General features: G+C 37.8%; 4 long non-coding RNA genes across 4 annotated transcripts; all 4 read left to right on the top strand.

Moving 5' to 3' along the window:
• The first annotated feature begins 6443 nt into the window (after positions 1 to 6443).
• LOC110935241 lies at positions 6444 to 6773 on the top strand. Its single transcript, XR_002588981.2, has 3 exons — positions 6444 to 6467; positions 6565 to 6632; positions 6715 to 6773. It is a non-coding gene; the product is annotated as an uncharacterized LOC110935241 (long non-coding RNA).
• A 78-nt stretch (positions 6774 to 6851) lies between these two features.
• Positions 6852 to 7311, top strand: LOC110935232. The gene is made up of 3 exons (XR_002588975.2): positions 6852 to 7001; positions 7099 to 7166; positions 7249 to 7311. It is a non-coding gene; the product is annotated as an uncharacterized LOC110935232 (long non-coding RNA).
• Positions 7312 to 7385: 74 nt separating this feature from the next.
• On the top strand, positions 7386 to 7988 carry LOC110935222. The gene is made up of 4 exons (XR_002588970.2): positions 7386 to 7535; positions 7633 to 7700; positions 7783 to 7839; positions 7939 to 7988. It is a non-coding gene; the product is annotated as an uncharacterized LOC110935222 (long non-coding RNA).
• Positions 7989 to 10550: 2562 nt separating this feature from the next.
• LOC118482750 lies at positions 10551 to 11048 on the top strand. Its single transcript, XR_004868769.1, has 2 exons — positions 10551 to 10684; positions 10760 to 11048. It is a non-coding gene; the product is annotated as an uncharacterized LOC118482750 (long non-coding RNA).
• Positions 11049 to 12320: the final 1272 nt, after the last annotated feature.

Genomic DNA, 12320 nt, shown 5'->3' with positions numbered 1-12320 from the left:
TTCATCTATCATCGGTAATCCGATGACTGAGCCGAAGCAGTGTACTTTATCGTTGTCGATGATTCGATATACGAGCCGAAGTACTGTACTTTATCGTTTGTCATTTTGATAAATGAGCCGAAGTATTGCACTTGGACATTCATTGTCCAAATTGATCTCGGGGAATTATCGTAATCGTTGTATTGATCACTAACTCTGTTTTGTGTGCATTATTGTGAAATTAGGTTAAAAGATTAATCAGTAGTCTAAACTCTGCCCATATAAATCTAAAACATTAGCATAAGGTAGCTTCACTTTGGAGTTATTAAGGTACGGATCCTTACCCCACTCTTTATTGCTTCATATTCAAAAACCACTAAATTACTATATCTGTTAAAAACTCCTCACGTCTTTGATTATCGATTCATTTGACAGTCCGTTCGATTCCTATCCTAAACATTTGATTTAACTTTCATGTCATGCGATAGTATTATGTTGTTATACTCATTATCGCATGTTCCAATATATGTTCCGTTTTGTTATGAAAATAAGTTTTATAAGTTATGTGAAAAAGACCATTTGTACTCTGATACCCTGAGTATCGCTTCTCGTGGAGTGTCCCACGAGCATGTTGTTGTGGCATCAACATCATGTGCTCCATCCGTGACGGAGAGATCAGTTCACGGCGTCTCTTAAGTACAAGTGTGGTACATAAGGCTATTAGGAGGCGTATGGATCGATCCTAGGATTTAAGTATAAGGAGGTGGATAACGGGTATGCCAATTCGCCATCTCATGTGATAATTATGCAGGAGTAGCTACCTGTGTATTGTCACGTTTTAAGTTTGCTCATGGGTACATCCTTAAGATATAATTATGAAATTTTGTTCTTGCATCGTATCATTTTCGCCTAAAAGTTCCATCCGGATAAGATTTCGTATGAAGCATTTATTTGGTATTTGAGCCTAAAATTCCGTACTGAGCATTCGGCTCATTCCGTAAACTTTTTGTATATACAGGTCCACAGGCTACTTTGGGAGGGGAAAAGAGAGAAGAATAAAGCCTAGGAATAAATCTGAAGATATTAGTTAAATAAGATGAATGTCTCCACTTGTATATTAGTCTTAACTTTAATGATCGTATGGTTGTGTCCTTATCAAATAAATAAATGGAATTATGACTTTTGTTATGTTACCGTTATTGTGACATGCCAGCCCTTCCGGGTTGGGGTGTTACAACGTTACTCCCCTCAGCATGAACAGGAACAGTAATCTTTTCTAACTCATCAATGACATTGATCACATTCGTATTACCACGACGGGGCAATATAGGGTTGCCATCAATATTGATAGGCTTACCAAACAAGGACGACTTCCCTATAGGCTCCGGAATACCCACCACTTTCGGATCACTAGCACGAATGAAAACATCCCCATGCAAAATGTTCAGAGAAGGATTGAAACCCTAGATCCTCTAACCCCGGGTCGCGATTTCTCTCCATGAATGCAGCCGCAAAAACTCTTTCACATGCACACGTAAACCTAATCAGCCGTTAAAGAAACCCTAAACAGCCGATCACAACAAATCTTCTTCAATAAGAAACAATCTACGCACAAGGAAAATCCAAGCCGGCCGACAAAGGAAATCTTTCACCAACCAAGAAGAATCCGCAATCAGCAATCAAACGAAGAACCCGTAATCCTTAAACCCTAGAACAAAAACTCAACCCTTGGTTGATTGTTAACAAGGAACGTACCGTTAACAACTTCGTTGTCTGCCCTCGCCTCATTCGAGTTCAGATTGAATGCTCGTCCACGAGCGGGATTCACTTTCGCGTTGACATTCGGATTGACATTCGCATTCGCATTCGTGTTTACCAATCTCGGGCAATTGTTGCGAAAATGACCCATTTCTCCGCAATTAAAACACGAACCAGGTGGGAATCTCGCAGCATTCCCTTGAGCTTGTGCTGGAACCTGAGCAGCCTGATTTTGACTAAAACGATAAATGTTGGGCAAATGCCGAAGTCTACCACAGGTAGCACACTGTTTACAGGCCTGTTGGGCAACATGGTGACCATTACATCGAGCACAGTGAGGTGCGGTACCAGCATACGCTTTCTTTGCAGGAGGTTGAGTCGGTGGGTTCTGAGGGTTCTGATTGGTGACAGCAAAATTTTAAGCACCCTTTCGCTTCCTAGACTTCTTCGACGACTCACCTTTCTTACCCTTACCCTTTTCCTTGTCAGAATCAGTTGACTTCTTTTTATCACCCTTGCGGGTAAGTTTACCCTTCCTGACTTGAGACTTAGTCATGGTAGCAGACAACTCGATCGCGTGACGGACGGTAGTAGGATTAACGCCAGTCACAATGTCCTGAATGGAATCGGGTAAACCATCGATATACCTCTCGATTGCTTTCTCCAGTGGGGTAACCATAGTGGGGCATAACAAACTGAGCTCCTCAAATCGATCCGTATAAGCACGGTGTTCTCCCCCGTCTTGTTTCAAATCATCGAATTCTCGTTCCAAAGCTCGAATCTGGTGACGGGGACAAAACTCTCTCATCATGAGGGCTCGGAGCTCTTCCCAAGTTTGTGCTAATGCCACTTCGGCACCCCTATCACGCATCACTCTGTTCCACCATGTAAGAGCTCGCTTCTCGAACACACTAGATGCAAACTCAAACTCGCGCACATTCGGACACTGCACATGTCTGAATGTGCTCTCGATACTCTCAAACCACTGCAGGAGCGCAGTTGCTCCTTGCGACCCAGAAAACTTAAGCGGCTTCGTAGAATTGAAATTCTTGAAATTACATGGTGCATTATTGTTGTTATTATTGTTGTTATATAATTCGTGGATTTGGGTCACAATGCCTGGAAGCACAGCAGCCATTTGCTGAGAGACAAGGGCTGCGACTTCCTCAGCAGTAAATGTTTGAGCATCACGTCGAGGAGGCATTGTCTAACAAGGAAACATGAGAAACGAGTGAGGTCGATAATTGGAAAAACAAAAGAGGCATTGAAAACATCGACAAAACACAAGGAAGGTGATTATTCGTTTGTTACCTCGAACAAACAAATGACACGCGGTGACTAATCAAAGTAAATGAGTCAATATAATGTATCGCGAAGATATGCCCGCCTATAAGTGAACACTCACCCCAAGAGTTCCCAGGTAAGAGTGACTGGTCCGATACTGCGGATTTGTACGAACACTCTAGCCTTAGACAGAAAACTCAGGGTACAGGCATTCACTCTTCCAGTTTGCATGTGTTCACATTATTTAGACCCAAACTTTGACAAGATTTTGAAAACTAAGAGGGTTCAAAACCTTATAACAAAGGGTTCAAAATCATATAACAAAGGGTTCAAAACCTAGTAATCAATCATCCAAGGATAGATGATTAATTTTCGAAGTGGATTTGTTATTGTGTTCTCGTTATACTTATCACCTAAGGATAGGTGACGGTATTGTTTTAAAAATATAAATACAAGTAAACGTGTGTTAGGGTCCTAGAAAGTTAAAGTCTAGGTCAAAGCAATGCTAATAACCTAATTCCCTATAACCATTGGCTCTGATACCAACTCTTCTGTCACACCCCGACCACGTTAAAACAACAAACCGTGGCGGAAACGTCGAGGAGTGTTGTAACAGAATCATCGTTTCACAACAATGGTAGTTAAAAGTTTCGTTTTATTGAATTATTATGTAATGTACATTGTCTTTAAACCAAAACAAACAAACAAACTACACATTGTTTATAACTGTGTTTAAGTCACTAAGGCCTCGTCCAGGTCCTATGTGACACAAGCTTCCTAGCAAGCAACATCAAGCAATACCACCTGAAACATATGTAAAAATAAAGTCAACAAAGAAATGCTGGCGAGTACATAGGTTTTGTGAGAGTATCGGATTCATGGCTCGTTTATATGTTGCAGTACCTCGTTAGACTATAAGAGTCAAAAGTACAAACCTCGTTTGGAAAAGTGTATTGCAACATAATTAACCAACTCAAACCGAATTGGTTATAGTTTATAAAATCTCGTAGCCATGATTCTTAACCCAAAAACATTTGTTTTAGTAAATCAAGTCATAAATTGTTTCGTAAAAACTCGTTAATAAAACTCGTATGGTTTATATCGTTTCCAAAACCTCGTTGTGTGACATCGTTCCAAAATCGTTTCCCAAGTGGAATAAATAATGACACGCAATGTAGTATGATAGAAGCACTAATATATAAGATGTACCAGCGGCGTATCTACCATGCTTATATCATGCTACACCCGTCCCATTATCTAATCACTACCCAAAACGAATCGTTTATCCAAATCGTTTATCTCGTTTAAGTCGTCTCAAATCATTTAACTCGTCCCAAAATCGTATTCGTTTTAATTGTGAAACTACTTTTGGTCGTCTCGCTAACAACATTCAAACCTTCGTGACTCATCTACCTTGTTTCTCGTATTAACAAACCACCAAAGGGTAAGTTAACAATCACAGATTCGGTCGTTACCTACATAACCCCCCACACATAACCATGGGTGTAGTCTGATAACAGGATTTGTCAAATTCTATGGTACCATAACCTAATACTGGTCGGCTCGGCCAAAGCTAATGAATGTCATTCGTTATGTAACTACAACCAACAAGTCTTGTTCACTTTATTGAAATCGTTTTTAGTTTAGTATAAACCATCTTAATCGTTTTTGAAATCATCGTTCAAACCTTGAAATCATTTTGTACATATGAATGTCACACCCCGACCACGTAAAACAACAAAACGTGGCGGAAACGTCGGGGAGTGTTGTAACAGAATCATTGTTTCACAACCGTGGAATAAATAGTTTCGTTTTATTAAATCAAATGTATTACATTACATTAGAAATTGAAAGAAGACATAAACAAATAGTCTTTCGTTGTTATTAAGTCACTAAGGCCTCGTCCATTCCTATGTGAGCATACACCAATATCATCGTCAAATATCATCAACTATTGTACCTGAAACACATGTGAAAATACATCAGCATAAAAATGCCGGCGAGTACATAGGTTTTATGTGAGTGTCAGATTCATGGCTTTTTTACATGTTGCAATGCTTATTTAAAAACCTTATTTTGAAAAGTATAGCATTGCGACATAATTAACCAACTCAAATCAAGTTGATTATAATTTATAAAATCTCGTAGCTATGCTTCTTAACTCCAAAAACATTTGTTTAATTAAACCCAGATTGGAAATCATTTTTGAAATAAAAACTTGAATAGTTTATATATATATATATATATCTATACTACTTTATAAAGCATATAGGAAGGATAGAATGGTCTTTTGCCACTTTACAACTCTTTAAAGCCCATTGTACAAACCTCTTAAGCACAAGTGTTGAAAACTTGTTTTCAACACCTGATGATACCACGCGGATCTTAGCGGATCTACTTGACCCGGTTTTTGTTTGATGGATCCAATATATTCGTATTATCACAGTTTACAACCACAATTTCATCCGCCGCTCCACATTTCTTTCACTTTCTAAACCCTAGATCCTCCACCGCATAACTGAAGCACCTCCACCGCATAACTGAAGCACCTCCACCGCACCTCCACCGCACCTCCACCGCACCTCCACCGCTCATCCATGGAACCTGTCTTTGCCATCACCGTCTTCTCCCCTTTCATCCATGGAACAGGTCATGTTTTTAACCCTATTTTGTACGTTTTTTTTAATCTTTGTCAGATCTGTGATAATACTTTTAGATCTGTTTTAATACTTTTAGATTTGTGATAATACTTTTAGATCTGTGATAATACTTTTAGATCTGTGATAATACTTTTAGATCTGTGTTGGTTTTGTGATTATTTTAATGTTCTGTGAATGGATCAACATTAGGGCTTTTTGTTTGATAATTAGGGCTTTGTCAGATCTGTGAATGGACCAATTTTAATTTCTTGCATTAGGGCTTTGTCAGATCTGTGATAATACTTTTAGATCTGTTTTAATACTTTTAGATCTGTGAAAATACTTTTAGATCTGTGAATCTTTGATAATTCTTTTAGATCTATGATAATACTTTTAGATGTGTGATAATACTTTTAGATCTGTGTTGGTTTTGTGATTATTTTAATGTTCTGTGAGATTTATAGAGAAAACGTAATTTCTGTTTCATAATTAGGGCTTTTTGTTTGATCTAATCGGTTACTGAATTATGGTTTTGTTTGTAAGGAGAATCCGATTGCAAGCTCACCGGCGAAGGAAGCATACAGGAATCGGCTGGCGGACAGAATGGTCTTTTGCCACTTTACAACTCTTTAAAGCCCATTGTACAAACCTCTTAAGCACAAGTGTTGAAAACTTGTTTTCAACACCTGATGATACCACGCGGATCTTAGCGGATCTACTTGACCCGGTTTTTGTTTGATGGATCCAATATATTCGTATTATCACAGTTTAAAACAAAATCATTACAGCCTCAACATGGGAGTTATGGTGAGTGCATGCACATACCAAATAGTCATCGCTTAATATGATTTAAATTTGAATCTCTCTAATTAAAAGTAGTTTTGCTGTTACTTTGTTTTTTTAGGATTGGTTTGATCCAATTGCTGATTCGACTACTAGCCATCTCGATCTGATTCCCCACATGGTTTAGGGGTAATTGATTTTGTTTTTGACGTTTAAAGGTTTTAAAAATCATTGAATTTTGTATTAAATGGGAATTTCGACATCATTTCAGGAGAAGTTTAAAACAACAGGACTATGGAAGGATATACGGTGCTACATTGACAGTCAAGTGAGACCCCATCTCTTTGTTTAAAGTTCAAACACATAATTTGTTTTCAGTTTTTAATTTTCAATGAATTATACGAAAACGTAATTTCTGTTTCATAATTAGGGCTTTTTGTTTGATCTAATCGGTTACTGAATTATGGTTTTGTTTGTAAGGAGAATCCGATTGCAAGCTCACCGGCGAAGGAACCATACAGGAATCGGCTGGCGGACAGCCTCAACATGGGAGTTATGGTGAGTGCATGCACATACCAAATAGTCATCGCTTAATATGATTTAAATTTGAATCTCTCTAATTAAAAGTAGTTTTGCTGTTACTTTGTTTTTTTAGGATTGGTTTGATCCAATTGCTGATTCGACTACTAGCCATCTCGATCTGATTCCCCACATGGTTTAGGGGTAATTGATTTTGTTTTTGACGTTTAAAGGTTTTAAAAATCATTGAATTTTGTATTAAATGGGAATTTCGACATCATTTCAGGAGAAGTTTAAAACAACAGGACTATGGAAGGATATACGGTGCTACATTGACAGTCAAGTAAGACCCCATCTCTTTGTTTAAAGTTCAAACACATAATTTGTTTTCAGTTTTTAATTTTCAATGAATTATACGAAAACGTAATTTCTGTTTCATAATTAGGGCTTTTTGTTTGATCTAATCGGTTACTGAATTATGGTTTTGTTTGTAAGGAGAATCCGATTGCAAGCTCACCGGCGAAGGAACCATACAGGAATCGGCTGGCGGACAGCCTCAACATGGGAGTTATGGTGAGTGCATGCACATACCAAATAGTCATCGCTTAATATGATTTAAATTTGAATCTCTCTAATTAAAAGTAGTTTTGCTGTTACTTTGTTTTTTTAGGATTGGTTTGATCCAATTGCTGATTCGACTACTAGCCATCTCGATCTGATTCCCCACATGGTTTAGGGGTAATTGATTTTGTTTTTGACGTTTAAAGGTTTTAAAAATCATTGAATTTTGTATTAAATGGGAATTTCGACATCATTTCAGGAGAAGTTTAAAACAACAGGACTATGGAAGGATATACGGTGCTACATTGACAGTCAAGTGAGACCCCATCTCTTTGTTTAAAGTTCAAACACATAATTTGTTTTCAGTTTTTAATTTTCAATGAATTATACTAATTGTGATACTCTTATTGTGCAGCTCTACGGTTTGTAGGTTGAAGTTTGCTTAACACGCTTCAACCGTCGAACATGGTGCGGCTCAATTGAATAAGGAATGAAGTAGGTAATGTAGCTAGAATCTTGGCAGAAGGAAGCGACTGGAGTTTGTTTTTTAAGGTATTTACCGATTTTATTTACTTAATATTTAATGCATCTTTCCTGTTGTCATCGTATAACGTATTTATTTGTTCATGAGCTTTTTGTTTCTTGCCCCTTCTCCTGCAGGTAGTAATTTCAATCTATCTTTTCAAGTTGCTTGTGGTGAACAACTTTCCCACATCAATGGGAGTAGGTATGATTTTTGCTCTTTTTCTCATTGCTTCATGCTAGGTGCTTGGCCGGTTAGGCGGGCTGTGTAACGGGCCAAAACTACGGGCAGGTCGACCCAAAACACGTTTCGAATGGTTTTGATAAATAATTAGGGTGTCCAATATAAGCACAGATTTTGTATCATTATTATAATATACTACTTTGAATAAACTGATTCAAAAATTTTATGTACTAAAAGTACACTTTGCACGGCTGTCGACCTATTTGACTTGCTTGCCACATTTTTTTAGCTAATTTATTGTTTGACCCGTTAGATATAAACATAGTCGGAATTGGATCGACCCGTTTGTAAGTGTTTGACCTGTTTGCTGTTACTTTGTTTTTTTAGGATTGGTTTGATCCAATTACTTTGGTAGTCTATATAATTTGTGTGCTTTATAATGGTCTTTTTTGTATTTAAAGAAACTAACTTTGTTATTCTATTTTAACCATGAAGCATGATGGTCTGTTTTGGTTTCTTATGTGTGTTATATTTGTATTTTTAAGCTTGATTCTTTAGGGGATTTAGGGGAAAAATTAAAGATTTTGTGTGTGGAGATATAATTAGTTATATGTGTTTTTATGTTTTGATTATGCAGATTTGAAATATTATAAAAATTCAACTGGCTTTGTTTTACTGTTGTTTCGAATTTTGAAATAAGAATCTAGGTTAAAAGCTATATAGTTTGTGTGCTTTATAATGGTCTTTTTTGTATTTAAAGAAACTAACTTTGTTATTCTATTTTAACCATGAAGCATGATGGTCTGTTTTGGTTTCTTATGTGTGTTATATTTGTATTGGATGTGAAGTGTGTTTAGTTAGAATCCAACTTCAACTTATAATCCAAAGCCAATTCAAAAAGCAAGTCATGTCAGTAGCTTTTCTTTGACTTTTGTCCTTTTTGTTTTTTTACTACTTACCACTGGAGATAAACTAAAAACTGAAATGTGGAGCGGCGGATGAAATTGTGGTTGTAAACTGTGATAATACGAATATATTGGATCCATCAAACAAAAACCGGGTCAAGTAGATCCGCTAAGATCCGCGTGGTATCATCAGGTGTTGAAAACAAGTTTTCAACACTTGTGCTTAAGAGGTTTGTACAATGGGCTTTAAAGAGTTGTAAAGTGGCAAAAGACCATTCTATCCTTCCTATATGCTTTATAAAGTAGTATAGAAGTATAGATAGATACATATGTTGGTGTTACGGTGGGTATACTTTTTTTTTGCGAAATACATACAAGAGTCGCCATTATGAATTCTTATATTGCTTAACATATTGAATCAATAGCATGCTCAGTTAGGTGGGCATTATGAACTCTCAGATTTGATTTACTGACTGATATTGATCTTTTTTTTATGGTCAAACACTTAAGACAGCTTGCTTGCTTGCTGCAGTCTCTATAAACACTGTGTGAAAGACCACATGCTTGCTTCAGTCTCTATAAATACTTCAGATGTATCAACACTCTACAAACACTCAACTACACTCAACTGAGACGAATTAAACTTTCAAATTGTAAGTTTATCTCAGTTGAACTAACACTCAACTACACTCAACTGTGAGGCTATGATGCATAAGCTGAGCCTGTCGACTCTATGATGCATAAGCTGAGCCTGTCGACTCTATGATGCATAAGCTGAGCTTGTGTTCTTAATATGTCTGAACTGAAACTGTTAAGGCTATGATGCATAAGCTGAGCCTGTGAGGTTACATATGTGTTTCTTGTGCTTAAAACAGCTGTACATCATGCTTTAAAGGTTGTTTAAGTTTAGTGGAAAATTACTCTTGTACATCATGCTTTAAAGCGGGGTTACATAACACAATAGACTGTGATGATTGTATTTTGAGGGTACATAGGAGATCCGAGTAGCATCTTGGCGGGGCAATATCCAGGTTGCATAGTTCTCACTTTGCAACCGTGTGTTGCAGCCATGGCTTTACCCGTAGTTGTGTTCATCTCTCAATTACATGTCTGAGTCTTCCAGTTGTAAAAGTATTAATCTGTATGAACTAAAAGTGTTTTGAGGCTGTGATGCAAAAACTGAGCCTGTGTAATCTATCTGAACTGAAAGTGTTTTGAGGCTGTGATGCAAAAACTGAGCCTGTGTAATCTATCCAACAACTCAAGCAAATGTTTTCTTTGCATTTTAGGGGGAACATGGGTGCATCTCTCCACAGGGCATACAAGACACAGGTTATTGGCGGCAGCTCGCCATATTTAACATATAAAAAAACTTTATATGTTAAATTTGGCGGGCTTCCGCCAATGACCTGTGTCTTGTATGCCCTGTGGAGAGATGCACCCATCTTCCCCCTAAAAAACATAGAAAACATTTGCTTCAGTTGTTGGACCAAGCGAACCTTGCATAATGCGTCAAGGGAAACTATTGGTCGAGCGAGACATTTGTTCAGGTATCCTTATTTCATGATAAAATGATTATGAATAGCTGTGCATAAACTAATCGCAAGTTTGTTTGGTATATGCAGGGTAAAAGGGAACAGCAGTGTTCAGCACTGTGTCATTCTTGCTTGGTGCCATCACCTCAGTTGTCTCTGGCTTACCATCCGTGTACTTTACTAAAATTTGATCGGTGCAGTGAGCATGCGAGCGCAACAAGTGCAGCCGCAGCGGCGCGGTGAGGGCAGCCGCAACGAGCGCAGCGGCATGGTTAATAAAAAAATAAAAAAACTGCCACCTCTAAGTAGATATGTATCAGAATGTACAAATTCATATTTATTGTTTTGTTTATGCGTTTAATCGTTTGATTAACGACTCGATTGATTTGTTTGTAACCATTTGTCTGTAAACGAACTTATTTATCTTACTTTAATTTTTGTATTAAGCTGATCCTGTGAGGCTATGATGCATAAGCTGAGCCTGTGAGGCTATGATGCATAAGCTGAGCTTTGTTCTTAATATGTCTGAACTGAAACTGTTAAGGCTATGATGCATAAGCTGAGCTTGTGAGGTTACATATGTGTTTCTTGTGCTTAAAACACTCGTACATCATGCTTTAAAGGTTGTTTAAGTTTAGTGGCAAATTACTCTTGTTGTGTACTCCGGATTTTGTGTTCTTAATCTGTCTGAACTGAAAGTGTTTGAGGCTGTGATGCGAAAGCTGAGCTTGTGTTCTTAATCTGTCTGAACTAAAAGTGTTGAGTCTATGATGCATAAGCTGAGCTTGTGTTCTTAATCTGTCTGAAGTAAAAGTGTTTTGAGGCTGTGATGCAAAAACTGAGCCTGTGTAATCTATCTGAACTGAAAGTGTTTGAGGCTGTGATGCAAAAACTGAGCCTGTGCAAGGTTCGCTCGGTCCAACAACTCAAGCAAATGTTTTCTTTGCATTTTAGGGGGAACATGGGTGCTTCTCTCCACAGGGCATACAAAACACAGGTTATTGGCGGCAACCCGCCATATTTAACATATAAAAAAACTTTATATGTTAAATTTGGCGGGCTTCCGCCAACAACCTGTGTCTTGTATGCCCTGTGGAGAGAAGCACCCATCTTCCCCCTAAAAAACATAGAAAACATTTGCTTGAGTTGTTGGACCGAGCGAACCTTGCATAATGCGTCAAGGGAAACTATTGGTCGAGCGAGACATTTGTTCAGGTATCCTTATTTCATGATAAAATGATTATGAATAGCTGTGCATAAACTAATCGCAAGTTTGTTTGGTATATGCAGGGTAATAGGGAACAGCAGTGTTCAGCACTATGTCATTGACAGTCAAGGTGCCATCACCTCAGTTGTCTTTGGCTTACCATCCGTGTACTTTACTAAAATTTGATCGGTGCAGTGAGCATGCGAGCGCAACAAGTGCAGCCGCAGCGGCGCGGTGAGGGCAGCCGCAACGAGCGCAGCGGCATGGCTAATAAAAAATAAAAAAACTGCCACCTCTAAGTAGATATGTATCAGAATGTACAAATTCATATTTATTGTTTTGTTTATGCGTTTAATCGTTTGATTAACGACTCGATTGATTTGTTTGTAACCATTTGTCTGTAAACGAACTTATTTATCTTACTTTAATTTTTGTATTAAGCAT

The sequence above is a fragment of the Helianthus annuus genome, chromosome 1 (assembly GCF_002127325.2).
Source record: "Helianthus annuus cultivar XRQ/B chromosome 1, HanXRQr2.0-SUNRISE, whole genome shotgun sequence".
NCBI classification, from domain to species: domain Eukaryota; kingdom Viridiplantae; phylum Streptophyta; class Magnoliopsida; order Asterales; family Asteraceae; genus Helianthus; species Helianthus annuus.
This window is presented reverse-complemented; position numbering and strand designations above follow the sequence as displayed.